Genomic DNA, 19126 nt, shown 5'->3' on the forward strand with positions numbered 1-19126 from the left:
TAATGTGGAGGATTCAAGTGAACTCGCCATCTTCAAATGTATTTTTGAAAAAAAATTGGAAATTTGTGGTAAGTTCTATGGGACCAAACTGCTGAGGTCATCGGTCCCTAGGCTTGCACACTACTTAATCTAACTTAAACTAACTTACGGTAAAGACAACACACTCACCCACGACCGAAGGAGGACTCGACAAGACGCCTTAGACCGCGCGGCGTGTATTTTTGAGGTTAGGATGTAGGTTGCAGTAGGTACTGGGAGATGAAGAAGCTTGCACAGGATAGAGTAGTATGGAGAGCTGCAGCTAACCAATCTCTGGACTGAAGACCACAACAACAAACAAACAAAACAATGTTGATGTATCAGCTGATCACGGCTCATCCCAGTGATGCCAAATTAAAGCCATAAAAGCACCAGACTTGCCCTATAACAGTTTTTTCCCCAGACCATTTTGTTTCTTTAATTATTGAATGACCCTCGTATACAAAGATAACTTTCCTTTGGAATTTTTGAAATCATTAGGAGAAGTTGCGACCAAACGATTACTCATCTGAAGTATCTAAGGCAGGGGTTCCCAAGAAAATTTTCTCGAGGACCCCTTCATCGAGTATGATTGATACTCTATCATATCACAGTATCAAGTACCTAAACAAGCCAAATTAAGAGTCTTTTTATACGTTTTCTATTTTTGGTACCTAGAAAAAACATTGACATATTCATTATTGAAATAATATTGAGCTTAAAACTGCTCATGTAGGAAGCGGTCAAAACAAAAAAATCTGTTATCATACGAAATATATATAATAATATATATAATAATTTTTTATTCTAATAGCATCTTACGGACCCCTCTGGCATAGCTCGCGGACACCTGGGGGTCCGCGGACCACCTGTTGGGAACCACTGATCTAGAGTACTGGAAACATAACATCCGACTTTCCGAAGAATATTATCCGTACACTTTCGAAGACAGGAAAGTCAGTTATATGCGATGCTCAAACTACCACACAGTCAGCTTAACAGTTCATGTATCGAAGCTGCTGCCAAGAAACATAAAAATGAAAAAAATTGCATGTTAGACAACGTGAAAGTCATCTTAAAAAAAATAATATGTCGAAGACAGGAAAGTCAGGTATATGAGCAAACTACCACACATTTTAACAGTTCATGTATCGAAGCTGCAATACGTCGAAAACAGGAAAGGCGCTTATATGCGCAAACTACCACACAGCTTAACAGTTCATGTATCGAAGCTGCTGCCACAGTAAAGCAAATTTGATGATAAGTTAGATAACTTTTGGATAACGTGAAAGTTATCTTATTGAAAATTATATAGTTGTTTACATTGAATAAGAGTGCTGGTTCATGGCTTTTTTTTTTTAAATGGACTTGTAGTCCGGAGTGATATGTTACAATACAGCGTCACCGGTCTAGTGCGGTCTAACTGTGTTGGTGAGGCAGTAAATTTCCACAGGGCAGTGACTCCGTCACTGAAATTCGCTTTGGAGGTGTGGCGGTGGGACGTGTAGTCCCGTACCACCCTCTGACGGTGCTGGTACTACATGAGTCAGGCAGAAAAATTTTGCCTAACATGGGCAGGTGAAGGTGTGGCGGTGGGACTAGAATACTGTCTGAATTCAACACTGTTAATCATTAAACGTTTAAGCTGATAAACTAACCTTGGAAAAACTCAGTGTTCTCTTTTTTCGTTATTTAATTTTGGCTTACTTATTGCACAATGGAAACATGCTCTTGGCTTGAAATCGCGTCACATTTGCTGAACACTGAGATGCGCTTGGTGCAGTGCGCTCTCTCTTTCTCTTTTTTTTTTTTTTTAAAGAAACATACTTGGTTCATAATAAATCTGAACAAGTAGAAATAATAACTCGTAATTTGGCATGGATTTTGAATGGGGACAATGACTTGGGATAAATTATAACATCAAATGTAATTAGGTTTCTGATTAGAAAGGTTCTATATTGAAAAATTATCTTTCTTTGCTTCACAAACATCAATACACACGAAAAATAACAGTTCTAGAGTGTAGTGTTTAACATCAAATGAGATCTTTTCGAAAATGCAACTCATAGAAATGACATTAAATATTCTATAATTATATCTCCTACCAAATTCATATCGAAAATTATGCGTGGCTGTTTATGTTTCCCTATACTGAGGTCTCTAGATGCCTGAACCAAGAATGTGTAACTACAAGCTGCCGCAATAAAGTACAAAATCTGAAATTAGTTAAATTCTATTCTATTACTCATCAAAATAATCATAATGAGATGTTCTTCTCAAAATGCTTAAATCTCTTTCTTCAACTTAAATAATTAATCAGTAAATCAACGTGTTCCACTTCCTCAGAATGTAACCGCAACCGCACCAATCGGCCCATACTACCGGCAACTGAGTCTCGTCACCTCACGATTGACAGTGCGCAACATCTCCCGCGTATCTTGTAAATTAGAGATAGTCCAAACAAGCCTCCAGGCGACACAGCATCTCTTATGACACTGCGCGTTTGTAATTTCAAACAGTACAAAGGCGCTTACGCGTTCATAACAGTCAAATACAGGAGAAATGCCCATGAAATTATCTAAAACCTATATCAAACGATGAGTTTGTTAAGAAAGGTAAAGGTGTCAGAGAGGCAGATCTGACATGTGGTTGACATAAAGGATAATCAAGGCATGTTCACAGGATTTAGCGAACCAGAAAAAACGTCCAACAACGTGAAATTGTGCAAGATATTTGAAATTCTCAGAAAAATTGGTATAAGACATAAGGATAGATGGGTGAAGTACTCGTATATCGAGTGCAAGAACCAAGCGGGAACAATAAGGAGGAGCTAACAAGAAAAAAAAAAATTGTGGTAAAATCCAATGGGACCAAACTGCTGAGGTCATCGATCCCTAGGCTTACACACTACTTAATCTAACTTTAAACTAACGTACGCTAAGGACAACACACACACCCATGCCCGAGGGAGGAGTCGAACCTCCGACGGGGAGAGATAACAAGAATTGCTCGAATTAAAAAGGGCTTAAGACAGAGATGTTGTCTTTCGCTCCTACATCGAAGAAACAATGACGGGAAGGAATGAAAGTTTCAAAAATGGGATTCACTTTCAGTGCGAAAGGATATTAATGATAAGATTCACTAATGACATGGCTAACCTCAGTCTATGTGAGGAAGAATTACAGGACCTGTTGAATGTAATGAGCAGTGTAGTCCTACTGAGTGCGCAGTGTGGATCGAGAATAAACTTAAGGAAGGCGAAAGGAATGAAGAGTAAAACGATGAGATTAGCGGCAAATTTAACATAATAATTGGGAACCTCATAATAGACGAAGTACAAGAATTCTGCTACCTTGGAAGGAAAAAATGCATGACGGTTGAAGTAAGAAAGATGTTACAAGGTGTACAACTTTGCTTCCGCCGTTTTTCCCCCAACATTTGAGGCTTTAATGAAACAAATTGGTTACACATGTATCATTCAAACTGTTTTCCATCGCTGGCCACTAATTTCTCTCATCTTTCGGGCAGTCTACAAATCCCGCGTCCAAAAAATTGTTCGTCTTTTGAAGCGATCCACAAATCGATCCAATTTATGACTTCTTAATGAGATCGGAAGTGATGGTCAGCCAGGCCATGCGCCTTTGATCTGAACATTGATGTCTGAAGAATACGGCGGGTGGGGTAGAACTTCCCATTTTAACGTTTCCAAGTACGTTTTGACCTCTTTTGCAACGGGGAGTCGAGCGTGGTCGTGCTGCAAAATTACTTTATCGTGCCTCTCGCTGTATTGCGGCCGTTTGTCTTTTAATGCTCTGCTCAGACGCATTAATTGCGTTCGATAACGAGCACCTGTGATTGTTTCACTTGGTTTTAACACCTCATAGTACACGACGCCGAGCTGGTCCCACCAAATGCAGAGCATGATCTTGGAGCCGTGAATATTCGGTTTGGCTGTCGACGTGGAAGCATGCCCGGGATATCCCCATGATTTTTTGCGTTTAGGGTTATAGTAATGAACCCATTTCTCGTCCCTGGTCACAATGCGATGCAGAAATCCCTTCCGTTTTTGCCTCATAAGCAACTGTTCACACTCGCTTCCCACGCCCGGGTTCCCGGGTTCGATTCCCGGCGGGGTCAGGGATTTTCTCAGCCTCGTGATGACTGGGTGTTGTGTGCTGTCCTTAGGTTAGTTAGGTTTAAGTAGTTCTAAGTTCTAGGGGACTGATGACCATAGATGTTAAGTCCCATAGTGCTCAGAGCCATTTGAACCAACTGTTCACAAACACACTAACGCCGTTCAAAGTCTCTTGGTTTCAGCTCACACGGGACCCAAGTTCCCTCTTTCTGAATCATGCCCATAGCCTTGAGACGCCTTGAAATGGCTTACTGTGTCACTCCCACTAATCGTGCCAATTCTTCTTGGGTTTGAAGCGATTCTTCACTCAGAAATGCTCCAATTCTGCATCTCTCTTCCACCACTATGCCGGTCTACGACGTTAAAATCACCGTTCTTGAAGCGTTGAAACCACTCACGACACGTTGTTTCACTAGCAGCGTCCTTACCATACGTACTTGAGAGCATACGATGAGGCTCAGCCGCTGTTTTCTTCATATTGAAACAAAACAGTGACACCTCCCGAAAACGAAGAGAATTAGACTCGTAAACTGACATTTTCAATCAAGAACAGCTTTATGACGCAGACTCAAATCGATTAATATTTGAATGAGATCTTGTAGTCCTACTGAATAGAATGGATAAAGTTATGGGTGAAGAATATAATATGATAATTAATAAAGCAAAAACAAAAGTAATGGCATGCGACAAAGAAGATCAAGTGAAAGTCCAAGTTCATGTAGGCAATGAACTGCTTGAACAAGTTGATAAATTTACTTATCTGGGCAGTAATAATACCAGGGATGGAAGGAGCAAGGCAGAAGTGAGAAGTAGAATAGCTCAAGCAAAGGCTGCTTTTAACAAGAAGAAAAACATATTAACATCTAAGAGCATCAGCCTTGAAATCAGGAAAAGATTTTTGAAATCATATGTGTGGAGTGTGGCATGCTATGGGTGTGAAACATGGACTCTCGGTACAGAGGAAGACCAGAAGCTAAATTCTTTTGAAATGTGGTGCTATAGACGCATGCTCGAAATAAAATGGATCGACAAGGTTACAAACGAAGTGGTTCTGGAAAGAGCAGGTGAGAAGAGAAGCTTCTGGAGTTTCATTGTTAAAAGAAAAGTGCAATTTACAGGCCATCTATTAAGACATAAAGGACTCCTGAACACAATTATAGAGGGATATGTCGAGGGAAAAAGACCAAGAGGAAGACCACGACTGAGGTATATGGATCAAATCGTGAAAGATGTGGGATGTAACACCTATAAAGAAATGAAGAGAAAAGCTGAAAGACGCACAGAATGGAGACAAGCTGCCATTGTAGCTGTTGCAAACCAATCCTTGGATTGACCACTACAGAAGAAGAAGAGGTTATGTTGACCGAGGTCCAAGCTAACTGCCTGACGTCTGCGATCTGTTTCTTTCGACCGCTGCTTACCATTGTCGCCACCTACCGGCAAACGGCGGAAGGAAAGTTGTACACCTTTTAACCACCAGATAAGCAAAGCGAAAGAGGGTATTCCTTGCAAAAAGACGTCTGCTGGTATCAAAAGCCTTATGATACGGAAGTGTATCATGCACTGTGGGGAAACCGGAAAAAATTATGAGATGGGATTTTACAGAAAGATGCTGAACATTGAGCAGACAATCCAAGATAAGAAATGAGACCGTCCTTCGCAGAATCGTTGAGCATAGAATATGTGGATAACGTTATGTAGAAGAAGGGACGGGATGATACGGTTCGTGTTAGGACATCAAGGAATAATTTCCGTGGCACTTGAGAGAATCAAAGGAGGCAACGATTGTAGATGAAAACAGAGGCTCGAATGTATTCAACAAATAACTGAAGACGTTAAGTACAAATGCTATCCTGACATACAGAGCTTGTCATGGGAGAAGTCGTGTTTGTGGGTGTGTGCGTGGGAGGGGGAGGAGGGGGAGGGAGGCATGAAACCAGTCAGGTACCTGCTGATATAAAAAGATTAACATGTTGACTAAATGTGACTAGTTAAAACTCTGTGCTGATCAGGTTTCGAACTACATTCTCAGCTGTTGCGAACTACATTCTCAGCTGTTGCGAACTACATTCTCAGCTGTTGCCACCAGACCGCTACAAACTGCACAATTGATAGTGCGCTGCTCCTAAATGGGAGGGATGCGGAGGGGACGGAGGAACCCGGGTTTTAATTCTGGTCTGGCACACGGTTACATACCGTCAACGCAATGTCTGCAGGCAATGGTGCTGCATGAATGGTGCTGTCTATTGCTTAGGAGACTGTGTCTTCTTGTGCAACAAACACTTCTTGTTTGATTACTAAGAAACTGTCCTTCTACTTCAGACTCTGAGCTGGCTGCGTGTGGCGATTCAGCGTCAACATTGCTCACTTCTTGTTCGCAGCTTCTTGGGATGACGTATGACTCATTTTTTGCGAAATGATAGAGCATGTCTGCCTCACCTCTAGAGCATGTCCATGTATTTGAGAGCAGGTGAAATGCGCTGAACTAGGCCGGCGTATACGGCGACGGAAGGGTATTGCTGATGCGCCGAAAATTATCCCAGGTAACCGCCTTACGATTTGTTCAGTAGATACAACTTGTTATTCCCGACGCTGATTTCCTATTTTCGAATTTTACTACATTTCTCAAATATGAGTACTCTGCTAAGTGGTGCTCGTACGAATTTTTAAGTTATAACAGGACCCTAATTCGTTTCTTGGCAACACTATTTTTAGCTATCTTGGATTTTTAGAAGGTGCTCTTTAACATAAGATCTAAGCTGATAACACGTTTGATATTCTGGTAATATTAGTCGAATGACAGAAGAAAACGAAATGAATGTGTTCTGTTGCTCAGTAGCTTCATATTTACAAAGGTTACAGCTTTTGCTTTTGCAAGATCTGCCGTGTTTTCGCCGCCTTATCCAACCATTCTGCAAATACCATGTGTGTACGCTTAAGACCTCCTGCGTAAACAATGCCAGATAACAGGTCTCAGAAACTCTGTTTACGTAACGATGGGAAGCAGCAGCGGGAGAATTTGTTCTCTAAATTCGGGGATAAGGTGCTCCGTTGTGTCAGTAAGGCTCTGAACTCATATCCGGGAAGTTCTCGTTTCGGTTCACGGTCTCACTACCCTGGATAAAAATGTGCGTTAGCTCGGCTGTTATCTTGAGGTCACGCCTGCGGTTCCAACATTGCCACTACCAGATAGTAGCTTTCACCTGCTGCAAAACGCGAGCGGCAGCGGTGTGGGGTAACAACTCGGCTTCCTGGGTTCGCACGGTGAACACTATAATCCGGGGCAAGCGGGTCGTAAATGTACGAGCTTAAGATCTTCAATCTGCCGTCTATGTCAGTAATTACCTGACTCCTGCTCCTTACCCGCAGAGTAACCACAAAAATCTTCACAATTTTGTGCCGACGATACCTTCAGTTTTGAGAGTTTAATTTAAGTCACCACGCTTACAGTTCAGACCTTATTGCCATTATCCTCGCTCGGTAGCGAGCGAGATGGCACAGTGATCCTGGGAAGTCATACTCGGGAGGAGGGTGGTTGAAATATAAATTTACCTAAATCGCGTACAGCGAATGCCGGAATGGTGCCCTAGAAAAGGGCATTACCGTCTTTCTCACACAATCCGAGCTCTTGCTCTGTCTCTGATGGCCTCACCGTCGACGGGTCGTTTAACCCTGATCCCCTTTTACGTATGTAATATAAAATTTTGTGCCTCTTCACGAGTCAAACTTTTATTGGCTTGCTGCTGACATGAATTTCTCGAACAGCGCAAAGTCCCAAGCGGCTGAAAGAAAAGCAAGTGAAAATAAAAGAAAAGAAATGCACGTTAATCCTGTGCCAATAAGCCCCCGACCCTTTAAAGAATCGAACATTCATGTATAAAACAGCTTCAAAAGCCTGATTACTTTACAAATGAGTTAATGTGTTAAATATTTGACGATATATTTTGGATAAATGGCAGCATCGGTCGTAAACATTGAAATCCCTTATTTACAAGTCGATTTCGATCACTATGTGACCATCTTCAGTGCAAATTATTCGAACCTTGTAGTGCCGTATCGTACTAGCACAACATTTTCTATAAGGTGTAACATGTACTGCAATGATTACTTCCACCAGATATCTTCACTTTTACTGCATACAACATTTTTTTATCTGTTACTATAGGTTATCCGTCTTGAGCTGATTGCAAACGCAAACAAACGTATAAAATGTATTTAATTTACAGAAGAGCCTATCGTAACCTCAGCAGCTGCCGATCCAACGTACAGCGCTGAAGCTCACTGAAATTGCTAAGGTTACAAATTGTAAACTGAAAAATTATTGCATGCAGTAAAAGTGAAGATATCTGGTGGAAGTAATCATCACAGTACATATTACACGTCATAGAAAATGTTGTGTTATTATGATATGGGCCTACAAGGTTCGAATACTTTTCACTCAAGATGGTCACACAATGACCGAAATATATCTGTAGATAAAGGATTGTGATATTTACGACCGGTGAAGCCATTTACCCAAAATATTGATATACACTCTCAAAATCGGATAGTTCTTTTCAAACTAAAAACTTTGTAATCCTATGCGTAAATTAAAATTCAGACCAAGTTATTATCTTCAATCATGGAGAAGATCCTGTATGACTTGAAACACAAATGTTGTGGCAAAACCCACTAGTCAGACACGCGAGGTATGGCCAGCTATCGGCAGGTAGGACGAGTAGAGTTCTGCAGACTACGTCTAAAGAAGTGTTGAATACGCTCTGCGCGTTGAGCAAGTACACTGGGACGAATCCTAGATTTCCCATTTGTAACAGCCAATGTGTTGAAACTGCTGACGCCATCGTCGAATGGTTTGAGATGTATGAACTGCACTGCGTTATTCTCGACGAAAATCGCGCCGCTCATTTGTAACCAACTTATACGTGTTGAAATGGAGAGCGGGTAAAGCATTTTGTGCCGTGTTATCGACATCGCTCTACGCACATTGGGTTATCAACAAGCGAGCGAGCTAGCTGGCTAGAGAAAGCGATACCACCGGCCATATGAAGCGGCAGTTTACAACATAGAGCCAAGCCATATTTTCAGTTTCGATATGTAAGCTAAAATTCACCCCAAGTTTCTATATTCACCTGTAAATCAGGTGAATGTTTTGAAAAAAACCTTCACAGTTCGCCCCTTTTCGCATGTGATATTCTTCAAACCACGAATGCACGCCGAAAGGCAGCTTTTATATTCTTATTATAGCTAAGTACTCGTAATTGCCCAGCTATGTATTTACTCGTATTCGTTCTGTTAGTCCATCTTCTCCTTCCACCTCTCTTTCCTCCTTCGCCCTCTTCTGTGTCCATCTCCTTCTCTCCTCTTTGTCCACCTCCTCCACCCCCTCCCCCACCACCACCACCACTCTCTATCTCCTCCTGTGTGCCTGTCTCTCTGTCCACTGCTATTCACCTTCCCTCCCCTCCTCTGTCCAAGTGATCACCACTCTTTCAATGTCCTCCTTCTCCCCTTTCTAAGTTCATCTCCTCCTACCCTCTGTATTTACTCTTCACTCCCTTTATCTTCTCTTCCCCACTCTCCCTCTGCCCATATCTTCCTCCCCTCTCTCTGTCCATCTCCCCCTCCCCTCTCTTCCATCTCATCTTCCCTTTTTTCCCTTTCCTCCTTATTGTCTCTCTGTCCATGACCTCCCTCACTCTCTCTCAGTCTATCTCCTTCTACCATCATTCTCTGTCCATCTCCTCCTCTCTCCTTCCCCTGTCTACCTCCTACTCCCCCATTTCTATGTTCATCTCCTCTTCCCTTTCTCTGTCCATTCCCCCTCCCTCTCTCTATCTCCTTCTCCCTCATATCTGTGTCCATGCCCTACTTCCCCCTCTCTGTTTGTCTGTGTCTTCCTTCCCTCTTTTCTTTCTATGTTATCACCCCCAACCCTCATGGGCGGTTGCTGATTCCTGCTCTCAGAGTATTTCTTTCTTGACAAGAAGTAATAAGTGTACCAAGTTTGGTTGAAATCGATCTAGGGGTTTAAGAGGAGTTTTTTTACCCACACTTTTGCCCACTTATGCATATGTCACATACATTTTATTCATATTTAATATCTTTCATACCTATTTCACTTGCATCTCTAGCGAATTTCGTCCTGCAGTTTAGTTTTCTCACAGCTCCATGTTTATAACGTCATATCTCCTGAACTATGTGTCATAAAAGGATATAACTGTTAGGGGCACTCTATGACGTATGTGGCTACTGTGCGAAATGTGTCACAACAGTGTTAGTAACAAAGATGTAATAGATTTAAAATTCATGCATGATAAGGTAGATTTTGACAATCTCCACGTTTATGATGTTATGTCTCCTGAACTATGTGTCGTGCAATGATATACTCTTGTAGGACATTGACGTATGTATGTATCCACATGCTTGTGAAATGTGTCTCGACAGTAGTAGTAGCAAAAAAGTAATAGATTTAAACGTATGATGCGGTGGTTTTTCAAATATATCAGTGTTTATGACGTCATATCTCCTGAGTACATGTCGTACAATGTTATAATTTTGCAGATACATTCAATGGTATATGTGAATAATATCTGCTAAATTTATCGTGAATACAGTTTGAAGTAATAATTAAAACGCAATGCCTGATGCGGCAGTTTTACTTTATGAACAGCGAAAATGTAGTAAGAGATAAGCTTTTTTCCCTGTTGGGATTGTCAGCAAGGAGAAGTTTTGTAGGCGTTTGAATTTATTTGTAAAGTTTGTTGCAAGTCGCTATACGCTCTCGTTCTCAAACACTGGATGAAAAACATCTGAGTATTCGCGTGGCCGGGGCTATATACCGGGTGATCAAAAAGTCAGTATAAATTTGAAATCTTAATAAACCACGGAATAATGTAGATAGAGAGGTAAAAATTGACACACATGCTTGGAATGACATGGGGTTTTATTGGAATAACAAAAAAAACCACCCCATATTGCTAGACGCGTGAAAGATCTCTTGCCCTCGTCATTTGGTGATGATCATGTGCTCACTTTCGTCATGCTTGGCCTCCCAGGTCCCCAGACCTCAGTCCGTGCGATTATTGGCTTTGGGGTTACCTGAAGTCGCAAGTGTATCGTGATCGACCTACATCTCTAGGGATGCTGAAAGACAACATCCGACGCCAATGCCTCACCGTAACTCCGGACATGCTTTACAGTGCTGTTCGCAGCATTATTCCTCGACTACAGCTATTGTTGAGGAATGATGGTGGACAGCGCCATCTGTCGGACATTACTTGAACGTTTGTATTTTTTTGGTTCTAATAAAACCCCATGTCATTCCAAGCACGTGTGTCAGTTTGTTCCTCTCTATCTACATTACTCCGTGATTTATTCAGTTTTCAAATATATACTGACTTTTTGATCACCCAGTACTTCTTTCTCACCCCAACGATTCTTTCCCGACAGTGAGTGTTATGTGTACCACGTGTGGTTGAAACTGGTCCATTGGTTTCAGATGTGGAACATACATACATACAAACATTTTTTTATGTGTGGATACAGTGTGAAGTCCACTGACAAACTTTCAGAGGTTGCTCAGGGACACCTGAGAATTTTGGTATAAGGGACCTGTAGTCTCCAGTAGCTCATCACACAATAATAACAGAATAATAATATAATTAAGATTTATTTCGTTTGTTACCCTAGTTCCCTTCATTTCTGCGCAAATACCGTTACAAGAATGAAACAGACTGTAATATGCAATCACACACCCGGTTTCTCGTACAATCCTATGTACAGATGCAGAAGCACTGTGATACTGGGCCGACCAGAGTGGCCGAGCGGTTCTAGGCGCTACAATCTGGAACCGCATGAACACTACAGTCGCAGGTTCGAATCCTGCCTCGGGCATGGGTGTGTGTGATGTCCTTAGGCTAGTTAGGTTTAGGTAGTTCTAAGTTCTAGGGGACTGATGACCTCAGCAGTTAAGTCCCATTTTGTGATATTGGTGTCCTCTGTGTGTGAACAGGTCAGCACATTATCGCTGCGCCCCTGCATTGCACTCGGTGACACCATACACAGCATGCACATCGGTCAGCTCTTCATCAATAATCCTATCCGTATTGCTGCTCATCACTGTTAACATACAACTATACTTTGTTCGCCATTACAACAAACGTGATGTAAATAAATGCAATCGTGATAAGTGGTCAGTAGCCGTAGCACACATAACACTGGTGTTGTTACACTCCTGGAGGTAGGTCTAACTTATGGATTAGATATACAGGATGTCGCAAGAAGAAGGAAGAAGGGTTTAAAACCAACAAATTGCATACTAAATTACTCAAAAAAGACAGAAGTTTATAAAAATCCATCTGAAATGTTCAATATATCCTCCATTGGCTGCACGGACGACATCTAGCTGATAGCCGAATTCATCCCACACTGGGCGTAAGGTGTCTTCTGTCACCGAAGCTACAGCAGCTGATATTCTGGTTTTTAGTTCATCAATGTCACGAGGTAAGGGAGGAACGTAGACATATTGTTTAACATTTCCCCACAGGAAGAAATCACATGGGGTTAAGTCAGTGGACCTAGGAGGCCTTCTTTTGCTTGGACGCCATATTGCGCTAGACTGGTTGCATTCTCCAGGTCAGCGCTCGTAGCGACATCTAGCGGATTTTTTCTGAAACTCTAGACTGTGCCGATTACATCTAGCGCTGTTTCAGTTACCTAGTGGCATTTGTCTCAATGTTATTACAAGTTAAAATCGGGTCATTCTTTTTGGGACATCCTGAGTTATCACTATTTTACAGTAAATGAAACTTTAAGATATCCTAAAGTATTTAAGGCTATCAACGTTTTCCATCTCTACGTAGTTTTTATTTCAAAATCTGTGTACAGTCGCAGTGTATATGCAGTCGTGCTCTGATCATCGCGCTGTTAATACATTGTATAAAAAAATAGCTGACGCTGCTTCTTGTAAAGTCCCCCCCCCTCCCCCCCTCCCCCTTCTTCTTCCCGTCCACTGACCAGCTTCCCCCCACCTGCTCTCGGGTGTGGTATGTCATATTTGTGCCGCCTTTTTAGTGCAGTGTTTAAGTGAGTGTTCAGTGTTGTGCGTCTTTCCACAGTGTTGCGAACAGAAATCATGCTGTCGCTGGGTGTGCTTTTTATATCTCTTGCGAACAGAACCCAGACTGTCGCCGTGTTTTTTAATTGTCTGTCTATTATTTTTCTGCTTCCTGTGTCTTTTATTAGCATCATCCACCCTGTGTATTATGTTTTAAGCTCCAGAATTTTCTGCCATTTTACCTTTAAGTCACCGATTTTATCGCCAACTGTTATTATTTTTTATTATCTTCATCTTTTTAAAACAAATTCTGTAGGCTGAAGAGCGGCGTAAGAAGCTGCTGCCAGCCCGCCCCCTTTAGGGGGAATCGAAACTCAATAAAGGAAAAAAAAAACTTCTTGTTAAGTAGTGAAACATGCACGTGGAACACCGTTCAAAATGTCGAGAAAAATGTTTCTGAATGTAGAAAACAAATTGAGTTTGAAGTTTTCCGTGGAACTATATTTGTGATCGGTTGTGTTGAAGAATGCTAATCTGGAGATTGGTGGATTGTTGGTTCGAATCTCGCTGTGGTCTCGTTTTTCGATGTATTTTTTTCATTATTTCTAATATCTATATCATTTTAACACAAAATTCATCAAATATATACCAATTAACACACAATTAAACATTATTTTTATGAAAAATACCTGTCTCCTTGGTTCTAATTACATATCACACACAAAATTCTAGTTTTCATTGCAAATATAAATTTTTATTTACCAGTATTATAAGAAGATTGTCAACGGCCTTGGTAACACTAGTTGCCGTTGGATCACCGAAGTTAAACTGCCGAGTGCTGCTGGCAAGCGGGGTGCATTCAGCCCTTGTGAAGCCAACTGAAGAGCTGCTTGGTTGACAAGTAGCAACACCGGTCACGAAAACTGACAACGGCCGCGAGAGCTGCCCCTCTGTATGATGCTTTAAAGGCCTGTTCGGACGGTGCTTTTATTTAGTTGTTGATAAATATTGTTTACATTGAAATACATTACCAATTAATTTTTTGGGACATAAATGGAAAGCAAATACTCTTTATTTCGACTATGTCCGTTACTCTATATTGCAGATTTGGTCTCACAGGGGACAGGGCGATAAGCGCGATATAAAACAATAATTTTCCCGGTAAACAGTATACCGTACAAATGCTGTATTTTTGCAGTTGCTAACGTACTACTGCAATCTGAACTCAACAAACTGTTCTGGAGCCAAGTTAAGGGATTTGTTGCGAGAAATAATAAAAGATACCTGAGACGTACTGGAACAAACGAAGCTTTGTCATACATCACTGCCGAATGCTGGGGGGGGGGGGGGGGGGGGGGAACAGCATGTCATAAAAGGAGAGAATGTGGTGCTTGGGTGGCTTCGTGGATTCTGTTGCTGATCGCATCGTTATCAGTATTCTAGTACTCAGGTGTATTCCTGGGATATGGATGGAGTTTAGAGATTACCAGATGACTGGCTGTAAGTAAAACATTCAGTGGCCTTAATATTTAACTATACGGTGAGATTCCTGCAAGACACGTTTACGTCACACATAGCTAGCTCAGAAAAGTTACCTTCCGTTAAGTTAATTTTCATCACTCTTGTTTTTAATTACAACACTGCATTAGCTATGGACGAGAGCATCTTACAGTGAGTCCAAAAAATATCCGTGTAGCTGCATATCTTTTATAAAACAAAGTCTGTGTAACATGAAAAGAAATGTATACAAAATATAAAGAGCCAGTCATGTAAGAAGTACCTCGGTAAGTCATTTTTGTTGGACAGCAAGGAAAGTAATACATCCAAATCGACAGCAAGGTTAACAAAATGGAAAATGTAATTCAAGAGCAAGTTCATAAAGTATTCGTCCACCATCTGAACATGCCGAAATTCTGCGCGCAGTGATTAAACTATAACGCTGACCCACGGCACACACTAGAGTCAACCGTGCGCGGCCGCACTCTATCGCCTGCTGTGGTTCTGAACGGCGCCGATACAGTGCAATTAGCGCCACGGGCCGTAAGCGTAGTGAGGCTATGCTGATCGAAACTTATTCTGCGCTTACATAATGAGTGGAAATCTTACGAGATTGCTAAAGTAGTCGGTAGACCTAGATCGACAGTTCAGTCGATTATAGATCAATTTTGCGCAAAAAAAATTGATTAAGAAACCAACCACGTACCGGACGCCCTCACACTTTGACTGATGCAGATGTGAGATTTATCATGAGGAAAATGAAGAAGAAACCTAAAATCAGCGCTCCTAAGTTGGCTGGGGAGTTAGTCTAGCGGAAAGAAGGTATGTGCCCCCAGAAATACCTTCAGAACGTATGGGTATCATGGCCGGGTAGCGCGCAAGAAATTTTGGATCAGTGAACAGAATCGAAAGAAACATCTTCATTTTGCGATGGAACATAGATTCAAAAAGGAAAACTTCTGAAGTAGAGTAATATTTTCTGATGTGAGTAAATACAACGTATTCGGGTCGGATGGCAAGCGAATGGTGTGGCGTAAGAAGAATGAGGAGATGCTGCCACGCAATCTTGTGCCAACACCCTAATGGTGTGGGGCTGTATGAGTGCTGCAGGTGTTGGAAAATTACATTTCATAGAAGGTACAATGGATCACCATATGTATACCAACATTTTAAAGGACAATCTGGATCCTAGCGCCGAAAAATTAGGTATGCAAGGAAATTACATTTTTCAACAAGATAACGACCCAAAGCATACGACTCTTAATACAAGGCTGTGGCTCCTGTACAATACCCCAAAACAACTTAACACCCCTCCTCAGAGCCCAGACATTAATCCTATTGCACACCTTTGGAAAGTATTGGAAAGCATCAGGAGAAGACACATTTCTAACAAGAGAGACCTAAGAGAAGCACTTCAAGACGAATGGGACAAAATTCCAGCCTCTCTGACGGCAAACTTGGTCAAGTCGATGCCCAGACGACTACAAGCAGTAATAGCTGAAAAGGGAAAACCCACTAAATATTAATTTTTGTAATTGAAATCATATTTTCAGATTGTAAATTAAAAAAAAAAATGAGTGGACGGATACTTTTTGAAGTAGCCCTTGAATAAATTCTCCATTTTGTCAAATGCGTTACCGCTGTGGATGTATTTATTCCGTTGTCCATCAACAAAAATGACTTACCAAGATGCGTTGTATATGACTGGATGTTCACATTTTATGATTTTATGTTCCTTTCAAGTGACTTTTACTAAGTTTTTTTAAAAAAAAATTACAACTAGACTAATACTTTTTGGACTCACTGTATGTTTTCTGTCTGGCCCCTAGGAATCTTATTGCCAGAGTTTTGATATGCGTTGTTATTCCATTCTCTTTAAAAATTACATGACGTTCGAGGCTATAATAATTTTTTTTCTCTGATCGACGATTTTTACGTTTCAACTGCAACTGTTTACATTACTGCTGGTTAGTTGAATCAGATGGCTAGCCAGTGTTGTCCAGTTAAATGCGCCGGTAAAGCTGTTGTCCCTTGTTATCGCGTAGTCTACTTGGGCTTAACGAGTAGCGTAAAACGTATCTTTATTATCGAACTCGGTTGTATTCAACACAGCTCGGCTTCTGCTGTGTGTGAAATGAATCCAGTGAGATTCCGGCGAACGTGGGAGAACACATAGTGTAATTTGTTTCATCAAGGTTATTCTTTGATGAACGCAGCATAACACTGTGTCGTCAACGGGAAGTACTGTGGGTCAACGGAACAAATTTATTTCCAAACAAGACACAAAGCATACACCATCGACGGTCCCAGTGTTGTGCACTATTTTCAGTGCAACACATTTATAGAAAACAAATGACATGCAATAACTCTGTGATGAGCCGCTTTAGACCGTGGCTCCCTCATACGAAAATACTCAGAAGGTGTCCCTCAACGACATCTGAAAGTTTGTTGGTGGGGTTCTGATTCAGCCAGTGTTCCCGTATATCGCTCAACACTGTGCCACAATGTACACCGGCAAGAAAGGTCCGAGCATTAGGAATAGATTCTCAAATACGAACTGCCTTGAAGACTTTTTGACCAGTAGAATTCATTACACTGCCCTGGACGACGAGTGTCAATTAGAGATTAAAGTAACGTCAGCAGCTACCCAGTGAACTGTGATAACACTGCTCCTGTTCTCTGTCTGTATAAACTATCAATCGATAAGACGGGCGGCAATCTGAATTGTTTGCTGATCTGTGACGAGATGCCATCTGCATAAACTATCTACATGATGAGCAGCAATCTCTGCTGTTTGCTGGTTGCGCTCAAGTGTAAGGAGTGAGAATGCCTTTGACAGAATTTTTAAATGATGCGACAAATGGTAGTTTGCTTTAAATGTGATAATGTGAATAAATAAGAGAAACATTCCTCTGAAGTTCGAAAACAATGTTACCAGTGTGTTGCTTGATTCTATCACGTCTGTTAAATACGTAGAGGAAACGTTGCGGAACGGCATAAAGTGGAACGGGCACTGAAAGCCAGTTGTAGGGAAGGCAAATGACCAGCTACTGTTTATTACGAGGCTTCTGGGAAAAAATAGCGTACTTGGGCGTGCATAACGCTATGTGACCAATTCTTGCCAACTGCTCGAGTTATAGCGCTTCATTACTTAAACGGGTGCTAAAGACTGCAGCTGTGGTTTTCTCTTTTATAGGACGTAACGTAAATATAAAAATTAAATGGGTATTGCCAGTTGGAGGCAGGAATAGGTAGTCTATAACCAATTCACTCATAGAAAATAGTCCGCAGCTCGTGGTCGTGCGGTAGCGTTCTCGCTTCCCGCCCCCGGGTTCCCGAGTTCGATTCCCGGCGGGGTCAGGGATTTTCTCTGCCTCGTGATGACTGGGTGTTGTGTGATGTCCTTAGGTTAGTTAGGGGGACTATGACCGTAGATGTTGAGTCCCATAGTGCTCAGAGCCATTTGAACCATAGAAAATAATTAAAAATGACTTATCCTTGTAGTACCAGTCTTTCATCGACCGATTAAACATAAGAATTGTAAATTGCCAGTGCAGGACAATACCTGTCACCCTGACCGTGCGTCAGTACCTGTTATGTGGTGAACAACTCCACAAACTTAGATAAATACTATATTGGTGATTCACGGTGTAACACTTTGCAGCACTCAATTGCAAAACGGCCGTCAGGGAAAACGGCTGCCGTCCTCTCTTTAAAAATAAACAGCGTAAATATAAAAATGAAGAGGATACTGCCAATTGCAGAAGTGAATAGGCGGTATATAGCGAATATGTCCATGGGAAATTATTAATTAAAATTGCTTATCCTCTTAGTACCAGTATTTAACCAGCCAATTAAGCATAATAAGTGTAAATAGTCAGACCAGCTAGTCACCTCACTAACCTATCCCACACTCCTACTCTCATCCCATGTACTGCGACACCGACAGCATATTAATTGAACGCAGTAATGCCGCAAGTAAGGGTGGGAAAGCTTCCTCGGAAGTCCTCGTGCAGTAAAGGGCGGAAGTATATCAAGAGTGCCGACAGTCTGGCGCGCAGAGAACAGAGGACAATGCGCGTATACTGCTGCAGGCAGCATATGGCTGGCCGAGGTGGCCGAGCGGTTCTAGGCGCTACAGTCTGGAACCGCGCGACCGCTACTGTCCCAGGTTCGAATCCTGCCTCGGGCATGGATGTGTGTGATGTCCTTAGGTTAGTTAGGTTTAAGTAGTTTTAAGTTCTAGGGGACTGATGACCTCAGCAGTTAAGTCCTATAGTGCTCAGAGCCATTTTTTGAGCAGCATATGGCCTCGTCGTGCCAACTGTTGTGAAGTAGGTAGTAGGGATCTGCTAATATGCAGTAATATCGTCCATCTCGCCTATCGTCCACTTGAATGTCGTATAAACGACCAGTACAAG

The 19126-nt window shown here is 41.7% G+C and overlaps 1 protein-coding gene across 1 annotated transcript in view; it reads left to right on the forward strand.

Moving 5' to 3' along the window:
* LOC124544859 (organic cation transporter protein-like) overlaps window positions 1-19126 on the forward strand; it is a 189997-nt gene that overhangs the window by 14081 nt on the left and 156790 nt on the right. The gene's annotated exons all lie outside the window — the stretch shown is intronic.

The sequence above is a fragment of the Schistocerca americana genome, chromosome 1, assembly GCF_021461395.2.
Source record: "Schistocerca americana isolate TAMUIC-IGC-003095 chromosome 1, iqSchAmer2.1, whole genome shotgun sequence".
In the NCBI taxonomy this organism is placed as follows: domain Eukaryota; kingdom Metazoa; phylum Arthropoda; class Insecta; order Orthoptera; family Acrididae; genus Schistocerca; species Schistocerca americana.